Consider the following 7,365-nt stretch of genomic DNA (forward strand, 5'->3'; position numbering starts at 1 on the left):
CCATAGTGTTTTAGCATTGCAGATACATTAATCCATTCCCACACACAATACGCTCACCTTTACTACTTCCTTCGCCACCCCCTACGTCGTAGACCTATTTCCCTCTCTTCCCATAGCATTTCAGCATTGCAGATACATTAATCTAACCGCTACAAACGGTTTCCAGTTAACACACTCCACACCTCTCACCTTACTACTAACTTCACCTCTTCTTACGTCGCGGTCATGTTTCCCTCTCTTCCCATAGAATTTTAAGATTGTAGATACCTTAATCTAATCGTCATAAACAGATCCCACTCTCCGGACAGCTCACCTTGACTACTTCCTTCACCACTTCATACGTCTCGGACCTTTTCTCTCCATTCCCATAGCATTTTATGATTGCAGATACCTTAATTTAATCGTCATAAACAGTTCCTACACTCCGGACTGCTCGCATTTACTACTTCCTTCACCACTTCCTACGTCATGGACCTGTTTACCTCCCTTCCCATAGCATTTTATGATTACAGATACATTTATCTAATCGTCATAAACAGTTCCAACACTCCGGACTGCTCGCCTTTACTACTTCCATCGCCACTTCCTACGCCACGGACCAGTTTCCCTCCCTTTCCATAGCGTTTTATGATTGCAGATACCTTAATCTAATCGTCAAATACAGTTCCCACACTCCGGACAGCTCGCCTTGACTACTTCCTTCATCACTTGCTACGTCGCGGACGCGTTTTCCTCCCTTCCCATAGCATTTTATGATTGCAGATACCTTAATCTAATCGTCATGAACAGTTCCCACACTCCAGACTGCTCGCCTTTACTACTTCCTTTACCACTTCCTACGTCACGGACCTGTTTACCTCCCTTCACATAGCATTTTAGGATTGAAGATACCTTGATCTAATCGTCATAAACAGTTCCCTCACTCCGGACAGCTAGCCTTGACTACTTCCTTACCTCTTCCTACGTCGTGGACCTGTTTTCCTTCCTTCCCACAGCATTTTATGATTGCAGATACCTCAATCTAATTGTCATAAACAGTTCCCACACTCCTGACAGCTCGCCTTGACTACTTCCTTCAACACTTCCTACGTCGTGGACCCGTTTTCCTCCCTTACCATAGCATTTTATGATTGCAGATATCTAATTCTAATCGTCATAAACAGTTCCCACACTCCGGACTGCTCGCCTTTACTACTTCCTTTACCACTTCCTACGTCGCGGACCGGTTTCCCTCCCTTCCCATAGCATCATAGGATTGCATATACCTTATTCTAATCGTCATAATCAGCTCCCACACACCGGACAGCTCGCCTTGACTACTTCCTTCATCACTTCCTACGTCGCGGACCCGTTATCCTCCCTTTCCATAGCATTTTATGATTGCAGATACCTTAATCTAATCGTCATAAACAGTTCGCAAACTCCGGACAGCTTGCCTTGACTACTCCCTTTACCACTTCCTACGCCACGGACCAGTTTCCCTCCCTTTCCATAGCGTTTTATGATTGCAGATACCTTAATCTAATCGTCAAATACAGTTCCCACACTCCGGACAGCTCGCCTTGACTACTTCCTTCATCACTTGCTACGTCGCGGACGCGTTTTCCTCCCTTCCCATAGCATTTTATGATTGCAGATACCTTAATCTAATCGTCATGAACAGTTCCCACACTCCAGACTGCTCGCCTTTACTACTTCCTTTACCACTTCCTACGTCACGGACCTGTTTACCTCCCTTCACATAGCATTTTAGGATTGAAGATACCTTGATCTAATCGTCATAAACAGTTCCCTCACTCCGGACAGCTAGCCTTGACTACTTCCTTACCACTTCCTACGTCGTGGACCTGTTTTCCTTCCTTCCCACAGCATTTTATGATTGCAGATACCTCAATCTAATTGTCATAAACAGTTCCCACACTCCTGACAGCTCGCCTTGACTACTTCCTTCAACACTTCCTACGTCGTGGACCCGTTTTCCTCCCTTACCATAGCATTTTATGATTGCAGATATCTAATTCTAATCGTCATAAACAGTTCCCACACTCCGGACTGCTCGCCTTTACTACTTCCTTTACCACTTCCTACGTCGCGGACCGGTTTCCCTCCCTTCCCATAGCATCATAGGATTGCATATACCTTATTCTAATCGTCATAATCAGCTCCCACACACCGGACAGCTCGCCTTGACTACTTCCTTCATCACTTCCTACGTCGCGGACCCGTTATCCTCCCTTTCCATAGCATTTTATGATTGCAGATACCTTAATCTAATCGTCATAAACAGTTCGCAAACTCCGGACAGCTTGCCTTGACTACTCCCTTTACCACTTCCTACGTCGTGGACCTGTTTTCCTCCCTTCCCACAGCATTTTGTGATTGCAGATACCTTAATCTAATTGTCATAAACAGTTCCTACACTCCGGACTGCTCGCCTTTACTACTTCCTTTACCACTTCCTACGTCGCGGACCTGTTTCTCTCCCTTCCCACAGCATCATAGGATTGCAAATACCTTAATCTAATGGTCATAAACAGTTCCCACACTCCGGACTGCTCGCATTTACTACTTCCTTCACCACTTTCTACGTCACGGACCTGTTTACCTCCCTTCCCATAGCATTTTATGATTGCAGATACCTTAATCTAATAGTCATAAACAGTTCCCTTACTCCGGACAGCTTGCATTGACTACTTCCTTCATCACTTCCTACGTCGCGGACCCGTTATCCTCCGTTTCCATAGCATTTTATGATTGCAAATAACTTAGTATAATGGTCATAAGCAGATCCCACTCTCCGGACAGCTCGCCTTGACTTCTTCCTTCATCACTTCCTACGTCGCGGACCCGTTTTCCTCCCTTCCCTTATAGTTTTTGGAATGCAGATACCTAAATCTTATCGTCATAAACAGTTTCCACACTCCAGACTGCTCACCTTTAGTACTTCCTTTAGCACTTCCTACGTCACGGTCCTCAAGCTAGTGTCGTCTTTTGATTATATTTATGATTCATACCGTTTCTGTTCTAATATCTGTGGAATAATGCTATCAGCTATTTCTTTATCTACTGCATTCAAAAGTCAACAGCTGATCATTTGTCTTTGTTTATGTGTCAAATACTGCTTCCATAAGGATTACATTGAAACTTTGAGACCCAGTAGGGCGGATTCCTGAGAGTTATTTTTAACGCCATATAGATGTTGGCACTCACCGATATGGTCTTTATCACCATCCAAAATTTAAAAACGATTGATTCAGCCGTCTAGGAGGAGTTTGCGTATTACGAAATGCATAAAAGTCGACGTATAAGAGCTTCGCTCGCTCCGCTCAATAAAACTCAAACAAGTATTAAATAATATTGGCATCGGATGAAATCGGTTGTTATTTAATCAAGAACATTAATTCTTGTAGGTACTATTGATTTTATTGAACAATTATATATGGAAATCGCTGGTATTAAAAAGGTTTTTAAAAGTGCATGGAGAGGATTTGTGTGCTCCCCCTTCATTAGGCATATTTATGGGTATATAGACATAGAAATATAGCATTAATCAAATAGGCGGGTTTATATTTAGGCTACTAATGTAGACTATACACCATTACCGTCGGTTTAAAATCAAATTATGAATAGGAAACACTGAAATGAAAAAAGGTTGGCTGCTTGTGAAGCAGGCCTTCACAATTAATTTTGATCAAGCGTTATTGCGTCCTCAGGAGGATGTTGTGCAACTTTAGGGTACTACTTGATACTATTCTTTAAGCTACGTTCCCATTCCTACAAGTCACAGGCACATGTCGAACGTAGTTTGTCATGCCGTTTCCATTCCAGGCTCAAGTCCCGCGACTACGACTGGCAGACAAGGTAGTTTATGTAGTTGCTCTCTTGCTGTGATGTTGTGATTTTCAGTGGCTAGTTTAGATTATATCGTGTTCTACAAATCGCCATGGATGACTTAGCAGCCTCTGCTTTTTTATTTATGGCTGGTGCATATAATGAACTCAGGAAAAAATACGAAAACGACCTTGATGGTGAATAAGGAGTTTTTTTTTTTGTTTTTTTAAAAAGACCATCGGAAGGGGACTATAACTCATTAATGAGAGATTTTCGCACCCAAAGTGGATTTGAAAATTTCCTCCGGATGACTTTTGAAGATTTTGAATTGTTGTTGGATCTGATCGTACCAGAAAGCGAAAACAGCAACTGTCGGAAACCCATTCCTCCTGGGGGAATGTTAGCTACCATTTTATGACTTTTAGCAACGGGCGATAGCTACAGCTCACTGATGTACCTTCACAGGATACCAAAATCAACCATATCAAGATTTATTCCTGTAGTGTGCAAAGTCATTGTTTTAGCTTTGAAGAGCTACATTCAGGTAATAATCTTTCCAACATCTATATATCTATATGACCTTGATAAATCTATCGATTTATCTATCAAGCTATTTAACTTTTGTTAAAGAATTTATTTCATTTTGTATTAAATATATTGACCCATATTTTTTTAGACATATGTTGTATCAAATTAAAGCTCTTATCATACAGATGAACCTTTTTGTGGGTTTGGAGATATCTCGGGAAATGTATGTATATTCATATGCATGTATGCATATGTATGAATATGTGTTCTTGAGGCTTTTGAAATTTTGAGTTTGAGGCAATAGTAGAAGATAATAGTGGCAAGAACGTCTTGTGTATGTGAAGTAATGTGATGCATATACTTGAGATGCTTTTATAACCAAGGTAAAACTTTTTTAAGTCACGAAGTGATGCAGGCTGCCCTATACTAGTTTCCTTTCATGGTTGAGTTGTGATTTATCACGTATATCGTTTTATTGTACAAGGTCGTTGTTTGCGTCAAAGTACGTTACAAGAGGTCGTTATTTTTTAAAAATAAACATTTTAGTATAAAACTACTTTATTTTAAAAACTAATTTTACTTAAGTATTAATGCACAATGCAAAATGTAATAAGTATAATCTTTGTCTACATGGGATTGGCCTGTAATAACCCTTCCTCCTAGTTATCAAGAAATATATTTATAGTGCTTATACAAAAGTGTTGCATTATATTATTATTGTAAAATGATCAACATGAATCAATTTTAATGTATGCTGTGATACTGCATGTTCATGACAAGTTCTTACAAAAAAATGTCATGCCTGTCCCTTCTGTTTACCTTAATTAAGCATTGATCTATAAATAACATAAATAACAAATTACATTAGTTTGAGAGTTACAACTCAAAATGTTCTACAGAACGTTAAAAAGCAAAAGCAAACACGTGAAAGAATAAGAACATTTTTTAAAACCATTTGATTCATTGTCATACTTTAAATGGCATTAATTACTTCTGTGCATTCGGCACATTTTAAGAAAACTCCGGATTACCAGAAAACACGTTCAGTTTTTCTTCCTCATTTCTTAGTGGAATCATCGGTAGGTACAGCAGCTGATTTGTGTTTAACTGTTGGGGAAGGATTGGACTTTGGGCAGGGCTATAGTTACTGGAATATGAATTTGAGTGTGAATGTAGGTTGGTATAAACCGTATGTGGGGATGTTGGTTGGATTTGAGAATGATTGGCTGGAGGAGCTGAATTCGCCTACAATCATACCATATTCAGCTTGGTATAATAAGTTTGAGATACTATGACGAACCCAAGCCTTCACTTTTCTGTCAGTAATTTGTTTTAAGGACTCACCCTCATATTCCCCAAAACATTCATCCTCGCTTTTTTCCACAAGGCGGTTGATGCGATCACTTCATAAGCGTGGTTGAATTTTTTTTTCAAAGTTCTTGCAGAGGGCGTTTTCTGGGGCGTGGCATCTGCTCACGAGGCGATGTTGCATTGTTGGTTGGACCTGGTTCAGATGAGGGTTCTGACGCGTCTACGATTTCATTTTCAATGTCGTCACTCTTCTCTTCTAATATTTGCTCATCATATGTGTCCTAATATGTGTTCCTCGGTTCTTTGGTCAGATTCGTGTCCTGTAAAATATATATACAAATATATATATATAGTTGTTTAATGAAATTAAATTTAAAAAAAAGGGGTACTTAGTTTTTAATAATGCATTTTTATATCAAAATAGTTGCTCTAATCACTTCAGTTTTCATAATTTCCAAATATATATACTTCATTGTTATATAATAGATTTTATAACCTGTAAACATGGTGTAATTAACTCTTCCACCGTTCAATATAAAAAAAAAATACAAATAAAACCCAAAAGTATTCTAAATGTTATAATTAATTAGAAAAATTTAGTAGCCTAAAACTTAACACATTTTTAAGATCTTATGTAAATGCATGTACATTTTTCAGCTACTACAAAATGAGGATGATTAGGAAGACGTATCAAATGGATTTTATACCAAAAGGAACAGTCCAAATTGTATAGGTACACTTTACGGAAAACATGTCGTTATCCAAGCGCCAGCCAACAGTGGTAGTTTGTACAACAATTATAAGGGGACATTTACAATTATCTTAATTTAAGCCTGGGTTTCCTAGACCACGCCAGCGCCAGCGCGACCTGCCCGACGCAGTGTTCACTGACGCGGGCGTGATGTCCACTGTCCGTGGGCGTGATGTGATTAATTCGCGGGCCAGACGCGGTGGCGCAGCGTAGTGACATGTGGTTTTCGTGTGGAGTAAGATTTTGGCTGCAGCTTTGTTGCTTGAAGAAGAAGCTTGAAGTTGAAGAAGAAGAATTGATGTTGGCATTATGCTTAAGAGAAGATCACCATTCAAGTTTTAAACAAAGACCTGATGAATGGTGCTACCAATTGTTGATCAAACGTCATTTGATAAACGACGAAACTAAATTTAGGGAGTACTTAATACTTTGGCAAGAAATGTTTAATGACATTTTTAACGTTATAAAAAATGGGTATTGAATTGGAACCCAGCAACAGGGTTGCAGATCCCAGCAGTACTGCCCAAAAGCTTTGTATAACAAGTGATGTATTTTTCATAAATACGTAGATAATCAATAATATATTAACTGTATAATATGATCATGTGTAAACTATTTTTTATTTATGTATATATGAAAACGAATACTTTGGTTACATTAACATTTAGGGTACTGCATTTTTCTCGCTAACAGCACGCTTAATTGTATTACATTTTATACTGAAATTTACCTATATTCGACTGTTTCTTTCTTAACATGTTTTTCATTGAACATAACATACCTCGTAGACATGTGATAAAAAATAATTTAATTGCATCAAATGTGGGGAATTACCAAGTAATTGGAGTAATATATAAATGCACATTTTCTTTAGTAACCTTATATGTTTAGGAAAATTATTACAATATTAATTATAATTAGGTTTGTAATTAGGCTATAATATT

The sequence above is a fragment of the Macrosteles quadrilineatus genome, unplaced genomic scaffold (genome assembly GCF_028750875.1).
Source record: "Macrosteles quadrilineatus isolate MER2022 unplaced genomic scaffold, UCM_ALF_1.0 Scaffold_2__2_contigs__length_208266976, whole genome shotgun sequence".
Classification (NCBI taxonomy): domain Eukaryota; kingdom Metazoa; phylum Arthropoda; class Insecta; order Hemiptera; family Cicadellidae; genus Macrosteles; species Macrosteles quadrilineatus.